At 37.4% G+C, this 20,746-nt stretch overlaps 1 long non-coding RNA gene across 2 annotated transcripts in view; it reads left to right on the forward strand.

Moving 5' to 3' along the window:
• Positions 1-489: 489 nt before the first annotated feature.
• The window catches only part of LOC127491035 (uncharacterized), a 47,554-nt gene continuing 27,297 nt past the window's right edge, over positions 490-20,746 (forward strand). For both annotated transcript variants that reach the window (XR_011380012.1, XR_011380011.1), the window contains exon 1: positions 490-861. This is a non-coding gene — a long non-coding RNA (uncharacterized lncRNA). The remainder of the gene's footprint in view (positions 862-20,746) is intronic.

Genomic DNA, 20,746 nt, shown 5'->3' on the forward strand with positions numbered 1-20,746 from the left:
TTTTCAGCTAAATAAACCAATAGCTATTACACTTGAGTTATGATGTTACCATTTCATCTGTACTTTATAGACATGAACCTGAGAACAAAAGACAGTCGTATGTTCAGCATGATACCTTAAAACTGAAACTCTCTTCTACATGTGTCTTCACATCACATACTGAATACGTGTCCATTAAAAATACAGATAATTAAGAGGAAGGGGAAATTACTCAATAAATCACCAATCAAAGAGAAGCACAATGGAGGAGACCTGTTTAGATGGCTCACCCACAAAGAACAGGCAGTTGCGGATTTTGCAATGAGGACTTGTTGGGCATGGAAAATGCCACACTTTCACCAACTCGCTGCCTCTCATAACTACAAGTGAGAGAAGTTTTCAAGGCCACTTCAGGCCTTGCCGTGCTTATGCAAGAGTTTGGTGAGTGAAGCCTGCCAATGTCCAACATTCATCTGGAAAATCTAAGAGGCAGAGGTGAGTCATCCAGCTGTGCAACTACTGAAACAAAAGCGATGAGTTGCCACACTGGGGTTAGCTGCATGCCCAGAGTGTGTCAAGCTGAAAGATGTGTGAATATTTACTGGGGGCGGAGGGTAGATCCAGCCGAACTTGACACCTTTTAAATCCTGCCCAAGTGCACACCCTACAAAGGGCTCTGGGCCCCTGATAGAGACAGCCAATGTGGAGGACCATGGGCAAACAGGAGGAGGAGCAGCTGAAAGCAAGTGGATTGACTACATCATGAGCTATTCAGTCAAACCGGGCTCCAAAAAGAAACAACATAGGCACACACATGTCCAAAAATGAGTGAGTCTTCCAAGCTGAGAAAATGTGCTGCTACCTAATAGGAGCACCAGTGAGGTAAGAATGTTTCTGTCTGTCTTTGCCAGTCTCCCTGGCCTCTATGTGTTTTTTTTTTTCACTCTCTTTGGGGTTAGTAGGATAAAGAAGAAAAGGTGAGAGGCAGCAGTGGAAATGGAGGAAAGTAAGGCTATATTTCCCAGTGTTACCTACAGACAGCTTGGCTAGAGTTCCTCCTAGCTGTCCAACTGAACTCCTGGGACAAAGTGAAGAGTGACATGTTGGTTCATATGGTAGATGGGCTTTTTTGAATTAATAGTTTGCATTACAACCTAATGTCATTGTATGATTTTTTTCCTTAATAGTGACCAAAAATATCATAGTACTCCAGAGACAAGAAAAGAACTTGAGTAAAAATTAAAAGGCTAGTAAGAGACATAAAAGAGTGTCATGTGTTCTCTTTCATAATGACTCAGTTCCACTGCTGTGGCTCCAAATGCATCCATAGAAAATATAGCAATGAATGGTTTGGCGGTTCTCTCATAAAAGTTTATTTACAGGTATAAGCAGTGGGTCAATTTGGCCCATGGACTACAGTTTGCCAAGTCTTGTTTTTATTGACTGCATGGAATTCCATTTGCAATTTTAACCAGATCTTATCTAGGCATTCCATGATTGTTGGACACTACGTTGATTTCTAGATTCTGCTATGAAAGGTGATGCTCAGTTGCATATCTTTGTCTGATGCTATTTTAATTACTTATAGTATGTTCCTGAAGTGCAATTCCTGGGTCAGGTTCCCTTTTAAGGGCTTTTGAACAATGTCGCCAGATTAGTCTCAAGAAAAGTTGGACCAGCTTTTAGAGTAACCAATGGTTGCCATGGAGAATACTTTGCACACACATCCCATAAATTTGAGGCTAAGGATATGGAAGCTGGGGCAGACAGCGTGCCTACAATGGTCTGTTCATTGCAGTCTTTGGACTAGAAGACAGTGAGGGCAAACTCTATTTCCTGACACTGCTTCTAACAGACATGCTGAGAATGGATTATTCCCAATGTCTGAATTCTCTGGCTACTGTCTGGCATCATACTTTGTTGATTTTGTTTCCATGGGCTGCCACGGTTACAAGCAGAGTGAACAAGTGAACCAAACCGAGAGTGGGCACACATGGCAAATGCTAACCCTACTCTAACCTTGTCGCACAGTGTGACCCTGGGCAAGGCCCTGCACCTCAGCTGTGTGGCAGCTTCGCTGCAGAAAATGGAATAGTGGCCTCCAGGAAGGAAGCAGAAGTTAAATGATGACACTACAAATATCAGGCATTAAGGAAAAGAGGTTTTTGACTTCATGGCAAGGAAGAGGCACACAAACTCTTTGTTTAGAGACAGATGTCTACAAATTCATCTAAAAATGGCAAGACAATAGAACCTTACTGCTTTTCCATTGTTTTAGAAAGCCAACAGAGTTGCTCACTCTAATCGTGAATTCAAAAAATCTTCTTCATCTTGCTAATCTATCTATAACTTCACCCATCAGTCTGGTCCTGTTTAAGCCCCAGGAAAACATGCATTGTGGACATGTGAAAGAGCTGCTCAGGCACAGTCACCCTTCCCTGCTCCCAGAAGTAGCCAACCATCTTCCTTGCTTTTGCTTGCTGCTTCCTGCCTCCTTCTGCTTCTGCACAGCTATTTTATTCCAACCTCATCTTCTAGAGGGTGGATCTGACCTCTTTATGCTAATAACCATTTCCTCACTGCTTGACAGGTGGACACTCCTTCATCTTTGAGAGTCTGGCTTACGCCCCACCTGCTACAACCTTCAATCCAATTCTAAGAGCAGTAGGGTGAGGTTATCACCCTTAGTCATTCCCCTACAAAGGTGCAATGTCCATGTTCATGACTAGACAATCATCTCCAAAAAGGAAGGCACAGATCAGGACTCCAGGGCTTTGAAAACATCTCCTTTAAAAGTTTTATAGTGTCTGGATAAACCCAAAAAGGTTGACTACTCAATAGCGTAATATCTACTCCAGCCTACCTACGCAATTACATCTATGTTTCTGCCAGCCTGCTTTTCTAAGATAGGAATCAGAAAAATTCACTTTCCTGTCTGAAATCTTTCAGTGACTGCTTTCCACCCTCAGGATTAAGTCCAATCTCCTTGGCAGGATCTAATGGGGCATGTTGCCATCTGACCTTCACCTTGCCAATCTCCTTGCTCATCGAGTTCATTTTCCTCCTCCAGTTCTCTGCACCCTCTACTCTCAAAACCAACTGTTTCCATACTCTAGATTTTAGCCAAGAAGGTGGAAGCCAGGCTGTGCATTGGAAACCTGTGGAGTGTTTTAAAAATAATGTTAATGTGAGAGGGAATGCATGGGAACTCTCTGTGCTCTCTGCTCATTGCTATTTCTGTTAACCTAAATCCATTCTGAGCAAAATAAACTGTACTAAATATTGCCAGAATATTTGGAGTGGATGACTGGTAGGTCTGTTGCACATTCAGGGTTAAGACCACTGCTGAGTCCATCCTGACAACTCATTCTTCAGAATAAGACACAGAACCTGAATGCTTCTACCAAGTCACTCGGGTTGTTATTTCCAGCAAGTGATTAGTCAGTTATCCAAGTCTTCATTTATATGTTACTCCATTGTGAAAACCTCTGACTTCCCAGATGAGACAGATTGCTCTCTCCATGCTGTTCCATATTTCTCTGGACATGCCCTGTTATGGCATTTGTCACAGAGTAAAATCACATCTCCTCTGTCAGGGTAGCTCTGTCAAGGACGAAGCTAAGATTTCCTTATATTGCATCCTGCACGTCCATGGTTAGTGCCAGACATACAGAGAACCTTGAAATGCTCAAGGAAGGAATGTACATGATTTGTTTTGTGAATACAAAAAGTGATTAGGTGGATAATAGCCAATATAATTTGAGAACTTATTATGTGTTGGCCCTGTTATATCAGCTAAATGAACATGCTATCTAAGTCAACATTTACAAGTTGGAGTGTATATTTTAATTTTTCATTTGATACAAGAGTTAAGTAATTTGTCACACAGCTAATATGAAATCAGTTCAGCCCAGAGCTAGTGGCCATTATTTTCTATGTAGTTGCCCATATATGCAAGGAGCATCAAAGCTTCAGAGTCTCTGCTATTAAGGATATTTTAATCATTTCTAAGAATTTAGTCTATTTGAATCTAGAGTATTCAAAATTATCACCCACTGTCATGTATGTATGAGAGATTGGTTTAATTAAAGAATGTAATGAATGTCACATTACAATAAACCCACAAGTACAGAATGGTTCAGGAAACCAAACTTCTTAGGTTTAAATTCTAGCTCTATTACTAACTGTGTAACCTTGAGCAAGTTTTTGCTAAGGACCTCTCCTTAAGGCAGGGATATCAATAGTACTATTTAACTGCTATGAGGAATAAATATGTTTAGCTGTTAGAACAAGGTAGGACATATAGAAAGTACTATGTATACAAGAGCTATGGGTGTGCTTTCTTTTTTTACATTTTAAATTTACATAAAGGGAACAAATTTCATGTATTTCATATACACAGTTTTAAGAGCATATACTGCCCACCTCCTTTCCCTGCCTCCCCACCTCCTCATTTTCTTCTTTTTAATTTTTATAGTAACATACTTTCAATTTACTTTTTTTTTTTTGACAAGAACAAATACCTTTATTGCATTCAAGGGTAAAATGTGAAATTGTACTTTTTTTAAATTTTTTTATTTTTTTTAACTTTTATTTAATGAATATAAATTTCCAAAGTACAGCTTATGGATTACAATGGCTTCCCCCCCATAACGTCCTTCCAACCCGCAACCCTCCCCTTATCCACTCCCTCTCCCCTTCCATTCACATCAAGATTCATTTTCGATTCTCTTTATGTACAGAAGATCAGTTTAGCATACATTAAGTAAAGATTTCAACAGTTTGCTCCCACACAGAAACATAAAGTGAAAAATACTGTTTGAGTACTAGTTATAGCATTAAATCACAATGTACAGCACACTAAGGACAGAGATCCTACATGAGGAGTAAGTGCACAGTGACTCCTGTTGTTGACTTAACAAATTGACACTCTTGTTTATGGCATCGGTAATCACCCTAGGCTCTTGTCATGAGCTGCCAAGGCTATGGAAGCCCCCTGAGTTCACTGACTCTGATCATATTTAGACAAGGCCATGGTCAAAGTGGAAGTTCTCTCCTCCCTTCAGAGAAAGGTACCTCCTTCTTTGATGACTCATTCTTTCCACTGGGATCTCACTCGTGGAGATCTTTCATTTAGGTTTTTTTTTTTTTCCCCCAGAGTGTCTTGGCTTTCCATGCCTGAAATACTCTCATGGGCATTTCAGCCAGATCTGCATGCCTTAAGGGCTGATTCTGAGGCCAGAGTGCTGTTTAGGACATCTGCCATTCTATGGGTCTGCTGTGTATCTCACTTCCAATGTTGGATCATTCTCTCCCTTTTTGATTCTATCAGCTAGTATTTGCAGACACTAGTCTTGTTTATGTGATCCCTTTGGTTCTTAGTCCTATCATTATGATCAATTGTGAACAGAAATTGATCACTGGGACTAGTGAGATGGCATTGGTACATGCCACCTTGATGGGATTGAATTGGAATCCCCTGGTATGTTTCTAACTCTACCGTTTGAGGTAAGTCAGCTTGAGCATGTCCCGAATTGCACATCTCTTCCCTCTCTTATTCCCACTCTTATATTTAACAGCGATCACTTTTCAGTTAAGTTTCAGCACTTAAGAAGAATTGTGTATTGATTACAGTATTCAACCAAAAGTATTAAGTAGAACAAACAAAAAAAATACTAAGAGGGATAACATATTAAGCTGCTCATCAACAGTCAGGGTGAGGGCTGATCAAGTCACTGTTTCTCATAGTGTTCATTTCACTTTAACAGGTTTCCTTTTTGGTGCTGTTTATAATCACAAACTTAACTCTTCACTAAATAAAGAATTCAACAGGTAGTAAGTAGAAAAACTACTGTTCCTCAAGAGTATAGACAAGAGTTATAAACAATAATCAAACATCAAAATGTCAATTTCACTGGTACACATTATATTTTTTCACTCTGTATATTGGTTACGGTGTGTGTTTTCCGTAACCAAATCCAGTTGAAACTGGTTTCAGCCAAAAGTCATTCAGAAAGATGTCTTGCAACCTCTACCCTCATGGTATTTTTTATGTTGCAGAATTTGCATGAATAGCATATTACATGTATTGCATAATCTCTGCCCATTCATGACTATTTTCTTTTCATTTAATTGAGAGTTCACTGCACAAATAATCACTGTACAAATAACTTCCTGGTCTGTCCCCTGGGAATCACCTTAGTAGGTGTTGTGTGGTCACAGGCTTAAGATTTATGGCATGTTTCTATAATTGCTGTAATTTATGGTTCGTTTGAAGTCAGCATCGGAGCCAGCAGGCGACCAGTCCTACCTCAAGGGTAGCTACAACCAAAGCCTCTCCAGGACCAGGTCACAGCCTCAGCCACTTCAGGATGGTTCCCAGTACTCCTGCTGGTTGGCAAGGAATAGAGCAGAACCTGAGCTGCAAATCTGTCACCTGAGCTCACGCCAAACTTGTAGGACCAAGCTTCCAGTACGAGGACTGGGAGCCGAAAGGGGCCCCAAGAGACCAGTCAGGAAGCATAGGACTCTCTTTTAAGTGCCAAGATAAATGATCTAGCACAACAAGAAACAAAAACAGAAAGTTGCTAGAGATCTCAAATGGCCCATAAAATATTAGCCAAGTCAACAGATGTTTATTGAAAACTTACATTGAACCCCAAGTTCTCTTTAAGCCTAGCCCCCTTGTTACTACACTGCAATATCTGCTAATGCAATCTGAATAGCTTGACACTCTCAAGGCCTCTCATACTCACATCTTTCAGCAACATTTTGCTTGGTGTCTAGGATATTTCTTAAAAAATCTGCTCTCAAAATTTTTAAGTGGAGAGATGATGTCATATAAAATCTGTATTTCTGGATTCTTTTGGGAAAAAAGAGAAAACATCAGATCCGCTGCTCTGGGCTTACCACTCTGCATGCAACAGTTGGCATCTACTTTATAGCAACTACCTTTTTACATAGTGTACAGAGTGTGCAAGTCTACTATAGATACCTATACCTCATCTTCAGTTCTGTAGGTATTTGTTTTCAACCCCTGGGATTTCATGCAAAAACATTTATGGAACACCAAGTACTGAGCGATTGTTCAATTTGTGTTTGAGGTCTTAAGGGAGGAGTTTATGCTGTCAGGTTATATGATAAATTGGTACCTGGTAAAAATGTTCTGATCTTCAATAGTACAAGAGCAGTTTTATACAGCTATCATATATATGTGCTTACCTTTGTCCTCACCCTCTGAGCAGGGATACAGTTTGGTGGACTAGAGAAAGACAATGCTTTGGGTCAGCCAAAATGGATTAAAATGCTGGCGCTTCCTCTCTTAGCAGTATAACTAACTCTCCCTGAGCTCGCTCTCAGAAGTTCTGTTTTCTCTTTTCCATAATGGAGATAATTAAATCGGCCTCACAGGGATATTGTGAGGTTTAAATTAATACTTTTGTGCTGTGCTCATGCTGTGGAGCTGTCCTGGAAATATTGGAGAAGCCTACGCTTTGTCAAGCTGAGAAACTTCTTTTATGGATCAAGACTTAGTGAGAAAAAACACAATTTATTCTCCAAAGTCTTCCAGCCCTCACTGTTCCTATAGCCTCCATCATTCTGCCCAGGGAACAGTGAAGGCTCTCACTTAAGGACTTCTACACTTACCTGTGGCAATGGGGTTTAATATATGTTTAAAATATGTTTCCCAATGGGAAACATTCTTAATATTCCTGGAACCTAATGCAGTGCTTTTTCAATATATGTTCAGTTAACAGTGACCCAGTAACAAGTGATTATATGCCCTTTATTTTCTTACCATTTGACTCATGCTTAATCACAATAATAACAAATCTTATTAGCTCAATTGCCTAGAACAGCTACATATACAATTGTGGTTATCCAAACTGTCCATTAAAAATATCTGAAATGAGCCTATGAAGAAAGAATTTTCTATTCATGCAATTTTTCTCAGACCAAAAAATATAATGACCAATTCCATGGATGTGTTTAAGATCCACATTCCCCAGAAACATATGATAAATCCTCTTTCTCCTTGAATCAGTAAGTAATTTTGAATGAATACATTTTTAGATTTCAGACATTTATTAAAATTTAAACTAAGCTCTTTGAGGGCAAGGTACTTATATGTTCTCTTTATTGATATATACCAATTCTGAGAGCACAGTTTGGCATATTAGAGACATTCAATATTTACTGAAAAATAAAACACAAATGAATAGGCCCAGAACACACTAGACTTGCAAGCACTTTGTAGGAGGTAATATCATACTACATGCCAGCTGATATAGGACTCATTTTCTATATATCAACTTCATTTATTTCATAGCTCCTCTGTAGGGTTGTTCCATTATCATTATACTGTTTTAGAGTAAAGTGGATTCTTCAAAAGATTTGCATTGTCTACTCCACTAGTCATGCCTACTTTTTTTTAAGATTTATTCATTTGAAAGGCAGAGGAGGAGAGAGAGAGAGAGAGAGAGAGAGAGAGAAAGAGAGAGAGAGAGAATCTTGCATCTGCAAGTTCACTCCCCAAATGACCACAATGGCCAGGGCTAGACCAGGCCAAAGCCAGGAGACAGGAGCTTCTTCCAGGTCTCCCATATGGGTGCAGGGGTGCAGAGGCTCAAATACTTCAGCCATCTTCCACTGCTGTCCCAGGTGTATTAGCATGGAGCTAGATGGGAAGTGGAGCAGTGCCCATATGGGACTTGAACCAGTGCCCATATAGGATGCTGGCACTCTAGGTGGTGTCTAAACCTGCTATACCACAGAACCAGCAGTGCCCATATGGGATGCCTGTGCCACAGGCAGAGGCTTAACCTACTACGCCACAGTGTCTGCCCCCATGCCCACTTTTGAAGTTTGTATCTAACAAGAAAGCATAGACATGCAGTAGTTATACTTCTAGGAGACTGATGGGATAGGAAAGGCATGGGTATTTTCACTTTCCTTGTGGATATTAACTCAAGTCATAAAGTTGTCAATGGACATAGGCAACATCTCAAGTAGAGGAGCTGCTGTTGAATTTCCTGATTAATATGACAAATAAGTTTTTACTTTTAGTCCTGATCTGGCTAGCTTGGCAAGCAGAATTAAAGTCTTCTAAGAGATGAAACACCTAATATATCTGCACATGTGATTTCACCTTAGGAACCTCATTTTCATTTATTCAAATGTGCCTCTCTGGAGTTCATCAGCTTTGATGGAGGAGGTCCTAGTTTGCCTTAGACAGTCCTGGTTTTTGTTTCTTGTTCTAGTGTTATTGTTGATTGGGCTTCCTTTGTCTCTATCTATAGGATCTCAATGAAAAGATTGATGACTACTTTCATGGAACAATACTTTCTTGAAGATCATTATTTGCAATTGCTAGAGGAACAACAACAGAAATTAGCATAAATTTCCTCAACAATTTTATAGGTAAACAAAATCTAGTGACGAAGATCACATGTGTGTCCAGTAGAATTTTTTTCAGAATATCCCACCTACACCTAGTACCCCAACTCATCTTTCTGTGTGTTTTTTTTTACATTGCAGTTTTTTGAACTTCCTTTTTTCTTTAATGTAAAGGAAACAGATTTCATGCATCCCATAGGTACAGTTCCAAGAAAACAACCACATTTTCCTTCCTCCCTCTCTACCCCAAACCTCCTTCCTCTCTCCCTTCTCTTCCTTTTGTCAAGGATTTCAAACACATAATTATTATCCACTCTATTCACAGGTTTAATTCAGCAATAACCATAATATTCAACAAGTAAAAACTAGGAAGACCACAGTACCAAAGGAGTATAAATAAGAGCTAAAAACAATAATCATATCACAAAATGTCCAATTCATTCCTGTAAATGACTTGGTATGATATATTTACTGCTATATATCAGAGATAACATACAGTATTTGTCTTTTTGAGACTGGCCTGTTTGACCATATGGGTTCTAATTGCGTCACTTCATTGCAAAAGACAGGAGTTGATGCTTCATGGATGAGTAGTATTCCATCCTATATATATGTAAACATATATCACATTTTCTTTATCCAGTATTCAGTTGATTGAAATCTTATCTATTTTTTTCTTTTGACAGGCAGAGTGGACAGTGAGAGACAGAGAGACAGAGAGAAAGGTCTTCCTTTGCCGTTGGTTCACCCTCCAATGGCCGCCATGCCTGGCGCGTTGCGGCCAGCGCACTGTGCTGATCTGAAGGCAGGAGCCAGGTGCTTCTCCTGGTTTCCCATGGGGTGCAGTGCCCAAGCACTTGGGCCATCCTCCACTGCACTCCCAGCCACAGCAGAGAGCTGGCTTGGAAGAGGGGCAACCGGAACAGAATCCGGCACCCCGACCAGGACTAGAACCCCGTGTGCCAGCACCACAAGGAGGAGGATTAGCCTAGTGAGCCGTGGTGCCGGCCTCCATATCTTATCTATTTTGAATTGAGCTGCAATAAACATCAGGGTACAGGTAACCCTTTCATATGCAGATTTCATCTCCTTTGGGTAAATTCCCAGGAGTGCGATGTCTGGGTCATATGATAGATCTATTTTTAGATTTCTGAGGAATCTCCATACTGTCTTCCATAATGGTTGTACCAATTTTTGAGTTGCTGGGTTCGTTTAGCTAGTGTTTTGTTGAGGATTTTTGCATTTACATTCATCACTGACACTGGTCTATAGTTGTCTTTCATTGTGTATCTGTTTCTGGTTTTGGAATTAAGGTGATGCTGGCTTCACAAAGGAATTTGAGATGATTCCCTCCCTTTCAATTGTTTTGAATAGTTTGTGAAGAATTGGAATTATTTCTTTAAAAGTTTGTTAAAATTCAGTGGTGTACCCATCCAGTCCTGGGTTTTCCTTTTTGGGAGGGTCTTTATTACTGATCAAAACTCTGTCTTGGTTATTGGTCTATTAAAGTTTTCTATGTCTTCAAGATTCAGTTTTGATAGATGTATGTCCAGAAGTATATCCATTTCTTCCAGAATTTCCAATTTGTTCCCATATAGCTGTTTGTAGTAGTTGCTGATGCCTTTACTTCTGTGGGATCCATTGTAACATCTCTTTTTTCATCTCTGATTTTCTTAATTTGGGTCTCTCCTTTTTTTTTTTTTTTTTTTTTGGTTAGTTGTGTCAATGGTGTTTCAATTTTGTTTGTTTTTCTAAAAAAAACTCTTCATTGCACTGAACTTTTATAGTTTTAGTTTCAATTTTGTTTTATATCTTCTCTAAATTTAGTTATTTTTCCTATTTGTTTGTGGTTTCAGCTTTTTCTTGCTTTTCTATGTCCTTGAGATGCATTGTTAAATCATTTATTTGATGCCTTTCTAATTTATTGATTGCTACAAACTTCCTTCTTAATACTGCTTTTGCTGTATCCCATAAGATTTGATATGTTTTATTGTCATCTTCATTTGTTTCCAGGAATATTTTTATTTCCCTTTTCATTTCTTCAATGATCCACTGTTCTTTCAGGAGTGTGTTGTTCAGTATCCATGTGTTTGCACATTTTCTTGAAATTCTTAAGTTGTTAATTTCCAGATTCACTCCATTGTATATATGGTATAATTTCATTTTTTTAAATTTATTGAGATTTGCTTTATGGAATGTGGTCTATCCTAGAGAAAGTTCCATGCACTGATAAAAAGAATGTGTAATCTGCAGCTATGAGACAAAATGTTCTGCAGATATCAATTATGTTCATTTGATCCATAGTGTAGATTAACTCTCTGCTGTTTCTTTATTGATATTTTTGTCCTTTTTAAGATGTATTTTATTTATTTCAAAGGTAGAGTAGAGAAGAAGTGACAGAGAAAAAGAGAGGCCTCCCATCTGCTGGTTCACTCCCCAAATTGTTGCAGCAGCTGGGGCTGGGTCATGCCAAAGCCAAGAGCCAAGAACTTTTTCTGGGTTACTCATGTGGGTGCAGGGGCCCAAGCACTTGGGCCATCATCTGTTCCTTTCCCAGGTGCATTAGCAGGGAGCTGGATTAGAAGTATAGTAGCTGGGACTTGAACCAGTGTCATATGAAATGCTGGCATTCTAGGTGGTGGCTTAACCTGCTACACCACAGCACCAGCCCCTTCATTGTTGATTTTCTAATTGATCTGTCAGTTGATGAAAGTGGTGTTTAGAAGTCTATCATTACTATTGTATTGGACTCTATATGGCACTTTAGACCCATTAATATTTGTTTTAAACAGCCAGGTTCCCTGGCATTGGTTGCATATCCATTTACTATGGTCACATTGTCTTGTTGAATTGATCCCTTAATCATTACAAAATGCCCTTCTTCACTTCACTGGTTCACTCCCTAATTGGACACAATGGCTGGAGCTGTGCCTATCCAAAGTCAGGAATCAGGAGCTTCCTCCGGGTCTCCCACATGGATACAGGGGTCCAAGGACTTGGGCCATCTTCTACTGCCTTCCCAGGCCATAGCAGAGAGCTGGATTGGAAGTGGAACAGCCGGGACTAGAACCAGTTCCCATATGGGACTGCAGTCAGTGGCTTTCTCGCTACAACACAGCACCGGTCCCTAAAATATTTCTGGTAAGTCAGCTGTTAGTCTAATTAGAGATCCACTGAAGTTAATCTGGCATTTCTTTCATGGATTTCAGAATCTTTTGTGTTTTACTGTTTAAAGTTTGACTAATATTTCATGGTGAAGATCTTCAGAGTTCCATGTTCTTCTTGTTTTTGGATGTATATTTCTCCAAATTAATGAAGTTTGCTGCTGTTATTTCACTGAATAGGCTTTCTAATCCATTCTCTCTTTCCACACCTTTGGGAACTCCTAAGATAGATATGTTTGATCATTTGATAGTAACCCATAAATCTCCAATGCTATTTTCAGTTTTTCTATTTTTTTTTCTTTTTTTTTTTCAGACAGAGATATTTCCAAGGATTTGTCTTCTAGCTCGGCTATTCTTTCTTCCACCTCACCAAGTCTGTTGTTATGCCTTTCACTGTATTTTCTATTTAACCCACTGAATTGTTCACTTCTAATGTTTCAGTTTGATCTCTCTTCAGTGTGTCTATCTCTTGGCAAAATGCTTCATCTATGTCATATATGGATTTGTATATCTTATGTGTTTGCTTCTCTGCGTTTTTGAGTAACCTTATGGTCATCTTTTTTAATTCTTTAACAGGCATTTCATCAATTTCTTCATCTTCATATTCCAATATTACAGCATTATTGTGTTCCTTTTGATAGTCCTACTGTCTTCCTTGTTCATATTCCTTGTGTTTCTGCATTTATGTGTAGACATTTGTGCAAACACTGTTTCTCTTCTCTGATTGATTTTAACTTTGATATATGCCTGTGTGGCTTAATGAAGTGTCTACTCCTTCAGTGGATATCCAGAGTCATGTGCTGGGTGGAGTCAGGGTACTTTGGTCAGTGCTCAAGTGTGGGCAAGGGTGCAAAGTGACACCCAAGTTGGGCATGGCAGATCTCCTCTATTGTCAGCTCAGGGAGCATATGATCACATTGGCTGGCATGGTCACAGCCTCATCTCCTCTCTGCCAAAGTGATAAATGCCCAGGGTTAGCCTACAGTGGCTACCCACCACCACTACCACCCATGAGGTGCATGAATCACACAAAGAATCTGTGTTGTCCTTAGTATTCACACAGAACCCTCTGCAATGACTGATCCAAGGCACTCAGGAAACTCTGAGCCTCTGAAGTCAGACAGAGTGATTTCTCAGAAACCCAGTTTCACTACACAACCTCTAGTAAAGTCATAAAATTCACATAGTCATAGTCATAGTGTCATTGTTCCCAGAGTCATTGGGAACAGGGGATTCACTCATAGAATTAATGTTAAGGGAACCTGCCCTGTCCATGGAGAGCACTTGACATTCTCTGAGCCAGCTGCCTGTCTTATTACTATCTTTGTATAGTTTGTACCAGGTAGAAAGTGATCATTTAACCAGTTTTGTTGGCCATAGGTGCTTCAGAACAACTTTTCACTTGTCTGCATTATAGAAACATTACATCTAAAATATTATTTCATTATAAGTTGCCAGTCTGGGCTTTTCTAGGTATTAGTCTGCAAGAATCAGTTGACCTCAGAAAAGCTTTTATATGGTTGATGATTGTTGTGTGTGTGCTTTTTGCTTTCTTTTGGAGAAAATAATTAGGAAAAGTGATTATTTCTTTTAGACTATTGATACTTTCTTGCCATTTGAGTTCACAAATGGGAATGAATCAATTTGAACAATAATGCAGAGATTTAGGTTAGACTCTTGGCTATTTTTTTCTTTGCAAGCATCTGTACTATAACACTAGCATTGAAGTACGACTTCAGGTCACAGTAACTCATTGAATCACATAAATTCCACAAGGAAAAAAACAAGCAATTTCTGATTTTATATCTTTTTTAAATTATTAGAAGCTTTTAAGTTATTTGAATGTATAATCTGTCTACATGAACATTTCCAAAAATGTTAAAAATTCTCAATATCCCTGTGAAGACTGCATAATAGAGGGAAGGAATCTGGCCCAACAATTATACTGCCAGATAAAAATGAGAGAAATAAACAAAATTGGCAAACCATTGGCTCACCTAACCAAAAACATAAAAAAGGAGAGAAGAAAATTAGTAAAAATCAGAGATAAAAATTGAGATGTGAAAACTGATGCCACATAAGCAAAAATATTAACCAGAAATTTTCACAAATAAGTATATGCCAACCACCTAGAAAATCTAGAAGAAATGGGTAGATTTCTGGATATACAACTTACCAAAATTAAAGCATGAAAACATAGAAAACTTAAATAGATTAATAACCAAGATGGAGATTGAATCAGTAACAGACTCTCCCAACAAAGGAAAGCCCAGAACTAGATGACTTCACTGCTGAGTTCTACAAAACTTTTAAGAAGAAATAACTCCAATTCTTCTCAAACTCTTCAAAATAATTGAAAGGGAGAGAATCCCCCAAAATCCTTCTATGAGACCAGCATCCTTATTCCAAATCCAGAAAAATGAAACAAAGGAAACTGCAGACCAATATTCTTGATTAACATAGATACAAAAATTCTCAACAAAATTGTAGCTAATCGAATCAAGAAACATCAAAAAGACCATCCATGTAGACTCAGTGGAATTTAGCCTTGACATGCAGAGATGGTTCAACATAAGAAAATCTATAATCATGATATATCAAATTAAAATTAACAAACTGAAGAATAAAATTAATATGATTACCTCAATAGATGCAGAGAAAGAATTTTATAAAATACAATACTCTTTCATGGTAAAAATGTTCAGCAAATTGGATATAGAAAGAACATTCCTCAGCACAACATGACAAACACACAGCCAGCATCATACTGAATAGGAGAAAAGCTAGAAGAATTTCCACTAGGACATAGAACCAGACAAGGATGTTCACTCTCACCACTGCTATTTGATATATTTCTGGAAGTTTTAGCCACAGTTATTAGGCAAGAAAAAGAAGTCAAAGGGATACATATCATAAAGGAGAAAGAGAAATTATTGCTGTTTGCAGATGACATGATCCTATACATGGGGGATCCAAAGGACTACACTAAGAGGCTGTTGGAACTTATAAGCGAGTTTGGCCAACTTGCTGGATATAAAATCAGCACACAGAAGTCACTAGCACTTGTATACGCAGACAATGCCATAACTGAGAAAGAATTCAAAACATCAATCCAAACCACAATTGCTTTGAAAAACAAACAAAAAAACATAAGTGACTTTGGATAAATTTAAGTGAAGATATGAAAAATCTCTACAATAAAAATTGCAGAACTTTAAAGGAAGAAACAGAAAGTGACACAAAAAAATGGAAAAATCTTCCATGTTTGTTGATCAGAAGAATTAATGTTATCAAAATATTCATACTGCCCAAAGCAATTTACCAATTCACTGAGATCCCACTCAAAAGACCAAGGACATTCTTCTCTCAGATCTATAAAAAAATACTCTAAAATCCATACAGAAACACAAGACTCTGAAAAACTATGCAATGTTAAACAATAAAAACAAAGTTGGAAGCATCAGAATACCAGGTTTCAAGACACACTGCAGGGCACCTATAAACAAAATAGCCTGGTACTCACACAAAAATACACATAAAGGCCAATGGAACAGAATAGAAACCCCAGAAATAATTAAATGCATCTACAACCAGCTAATATTTGACAAAGGAACTAAAATCAATCCTAGGAGAAAGGACAGTCTCTTCAACAAATGGTGTTGGGAAAATTGGATTTTCACATGCAGGAACATGAAACAAGGCACCACTTTATAAATTACATAGAAATCAACAAACAATGGATCAAGGATCTATATCAATGGCCTGATATAATCAAATTACTCAGGAAAATATAGGGGAAAAACTGCAAGACAATGGCCCACGCAGACTTTTTGGAAAAATCCTCAGAAGCATAGGAAGTAAAAGAAAAAATATAAATGGGATTATACCAAGGTAAGAAGCTTCTGTACCACAAAGAAAACACTAAACAAAGTGAACATGCAACTGACAAAATGGGAGAAAATATTTGCAAACTATGCATCTGATAAAGGAAAAAAAATGAGTTCAAGAATCTCAAACTCAGCTCAATGGGCAAAGCATAATAACTGTAATTTTTCAAAAGAGGAAATATAAATGCCTACAGACACATGAAAAAATTCTCAGGATCACTAGCCATCAGGGAAATGCAAATCAAAACCACAACAAGGTTTCACCTCACTCCAGTTAAAATTGCTATAAGCATATGAAGCGATTATCTGTACTTCCATTCACAATAGCTAAAATATGGAATCAACCCTTGAGATTCTATGATGATTGTTTATAGCCCTTGTCTCTACTGTTGAGGAACAGTGTTTTTTTCTTCATACTATTTGTTGAACTCTATACTTCGTGTAGCGTTAACCTTATGATTATAAAGTAAACTGAAAATAGATCTTTGTAAAAATTAAGGATGGGTGGGGTGGTAGTGCTGTGGTGTAACAGGTTAAAGCCCCAGCCTACAGTGCTGGCATTCCATAGGGGCACCAGTTCTAATCCTGGCTGCTCCTCTTCTGATACAGCTCTCTTCTATGGCCTGGGAAAGCAGTAGAATATGGCCCAACTCCTTGGGCCCCTGAACCCATGTGGGAGACATGGAAGAAGCTCCTGGCTCCTGGGTTCAGATCAGTTCAGTTCTGGCTGTTGCAGTCATTTGGGGAGTGAACCAGCAGAATGGAAGACTTTCTCTCTCTCTCTCTCTCTCTCTCTCTCTCTGGCTCTACTTCTCTCTGGAACTTCTCTGTCTTTCAAAAAAAATAAAAATAATTTTTTTAAAAAATTAAGAGTGGGAATAGGAGAGGGATGAGGAAGAAGGGTGGCACATGGGCAGAAGGGAGGGTAGGGTAGGAAGCATCATTATGTCCCTAAATCTGTACATAAGAAATACAAAAACTAGTATACCTTAAATAATTTTTTTAAAAGTATGGATATCATCTAAAACTTAAAAAATAACAAATGTTGATGAGTATGTGAAGAAAAAGCTACCCAATACACTGTTGGTGGTACTATAAACTAGTACAGTTACAGAAGATAGTATGGGGAGTCCCTAAAATTCAGAAAGCAGAGCTACCATACTACCCAGCTATCCCACTCCTGGAACTACACCCAAAGGAAATGAAACCAGCACCTGAAAGGATTATCTGTAGCCCCATGTTTATTGCAGCTCAACTCACAATAGCTAAGATATGGAATCAACTCTGAATTCCATCAACTGATGACTGGATAATGAAAATGTGGCATATATACACAGGATGCAGTATTGCTCATCCATAAAAATAATGAAATCCTATCCTATGCAACAAAATGGATACAATTGGAGAAGACAATTATGCTTAGTGAAATAAGTCAGATCAAAAATGACAAATATGTTTTCTCTGATTTCTAGTTAGCTATTATTTAGATTACAAAAAAAAAAAATCCTGAATGTGTAAGGGTGAAGTTGACATCTTTTGATTTCATTAGCATTTATAGCCCTTGGCTATATTCCTGTGGAACAACAATCTCTTTACTTTTTACTTGTTGAATACAACATTTAGTGCAATATTAAGCCCATGATTATAAAGTAAATTGGAAATATGCTATCGCAAAAATTAAAAGAGAGAAAAGGAAGGAAGGAGGGGGGATAAGAGAGATATCCTTATGTTATTAGAATTGTATCTTTGAAATACATGAAATCTGTTCTCTTTATCTTAATAAAAACATATTTAAAAACATAAACTTACACCACATCATAATACATGAGTTCAATTCCTTGGCTCTAAGATGGACATTTGGACATAACTGAGTAGACATTTTACCAGATTATTTCAATGCATTTATTCTTTAAAACAGTAGTTTTTTTTTTCCCTAGAGAAAAAAGGTAGTCAAGGAGTTAAATAAAAATCTGCCTGCAAAAGTTTCATCACAGAGTTGTTTGTATACTGCTGAAAAATTGGAGACAACCTAAATATACCACAGAAGACTATTTTAAAAATTTATGGTATATATAGTTCATGGAACACTGCAAAAACCCATATTGTAAAGAATATTTTGTGACATAGGAAAATATTTATAATGTGATTATTCATGTTCTTTGTTGTGCTTAGCTTATTTTGAAATTTTCTAAAATGATTATGTATGGGTACATAACTTTTTCATTTTCATAAAATGAATAAGAAATTGCATTACTTTATAAACATAAATTTAAAGAAATAAATCAATTACATCTAGAATCTTATCACCCTGGATTATCACATTACTTTTAAAAGTATGTTGTTTTTTATTTTGTTGTCAATTTTTAATAAAAAAGATATATAGCATATGAATGTTTTGTTATTTGACTGTTACCTCACCAACTGAGAGATGTGAGCCAATTTATTTTTTGCCCTCCACACACTACCATAAATTTTATTTAGATAGTCAGAAATCCATCTCATATTCAAGAAAAATAAGCACATGATTTTTATAGCCAGAAAAGTAATTTCTAGCAATGGGATCACAGAAAACACATATAAAATTCTGACTTGCAGATCTGAAAAAGCTATTATTTAGGCTCAACATTGAATCTTTGGAAAATATTCACTGATATAGTTATGTTTACTATTTCTCTGTACCCTCCATGTAGTGATAAACAATTATTGGGTATAGGAAGGTTATAGAAGTTAGCAGCAAAAAGTAAACAATACCTCCCATCACCCAGAATATTGACTCTAAATAAAGTGTCATAGAAATTGAAAGTAGGTGTTAATTTTCAGAATAGAACAGATCTGTATCCCAGGTTCTGATGGATCCATTACAGGTGTTTCACCTATGCCCTTAAGCTCCCAGGGGGACAACAGAGATTCTAAGATGGCTATAAGGTGCACTGAGACTGAAGATCATCCTAATTAAGTCCCTGACTTCTCCAACAGGAGAAGATGGAAGAGGTAAATGCTTTTAATGGTGTCTGATATTATTGGATCTGAAATCCAATGTCCTAGACCTGGAAGGGAGTTGCAGTTTTGAGGAGGAGATACTACACTCGACAGCTGCTTGGTTTTGGCTGCCCTGTGACTAGAAAAGAAAAGAAGAACAAAAAAGATGATGCCATCTCCATCACATGATCATGCTCAAGGATCAGATAGAACTGTGCTGCATGCCATAGAATGCTGATAACAGACCAAAGAGCAAAGCTAACATCATCACTATGACTTGTAAAACGTGATAAGAAGCCTAGACTGCAGGGAAAGAAGCTTCTGAACTGACTGTATCTAAACCAAAAATGACTAACTGTACCCAAATTGGCCTGAGATAATATTTTCTGCCAAAATGTAGAATGAAACTCAAAATAGGAATTGCGTTAATGAAAAATGAAATTCAGTTGAGTCCATATCTCAGTGAAAGACTGATATACTCACACTTATCACCCATTTCATTGTGAACATATTTCTGTGCAAAAAATGTACATGCAATCATCAGAAACTTATACCATCTCAGTCAATTTTAGTGAGAGAACACATATAGCTCAACTGGGTTCAAAAGGCGTTAAAAGGCAATTTAATGTTATATACTAAATGTCCATGAATGGTATAATAATATATATGAAAATGAAAACACAAAATGAGCATGAGGAAATGTGAAATATACATAATTTAAAACTTCAGAATAGTCCTTTCTACATAAATACTATGCATATCATAAAAGAATGACATTTAATTACATGAAATTAAAACATTTAGGGAAAAATTCCCTTAAAAAGACCAAAGACAAAACAGTAATCAGAGAAAATCCTAGCATTTGCAAGCACTTTGATAGAAAATTACTAATTTTCTTAAAAATATAAAAATTACTGGAAATAAGAAAAAGACTAATAACCTCATAGACTAACAGCCATGACCAGACTAACAGGACATAAATCTATACATAAAAATGAAAGAAAAGTTCAAAGAAATGCACAAACCAATTTGTAATTCTTAAAACTAAAATATTTTTCACTATTTATATTGATTAAAAACAAATGATAGAATATTGTGTTGAAAGTAGAATCAGGCATTTTGTTATGTTGCAAGTGAGAAAGTTATTTCATGCAAAATTTTGAACATTTGAAATATTTATCAACATTTAAAATCCATATAACTTCACAAATAGGAGTTGTACATAAATGGAATCTTATTAGTGATTAGTATATTCAGAAAGCAGACATTGTTATATTATTTACAATGGAAATGATTACAAATAGCCCACTTTTTAATTGATAAGACCTGCACAAATACATT

Source organism: Oryctolagus cuniculus, chromosome 1, assembly GCF_964237555.1.
Source record: "Oryctolagus cuniculus chromosome 1, mOryCun1.1, whole genome shotgun sequence".
Lineage (NCBI taxonomy): Eukaryota > Metazoa > Chordata > Mammalia > Lagomorpha > Leporidae > Oryctolagus > Oryctolagus cuniculus.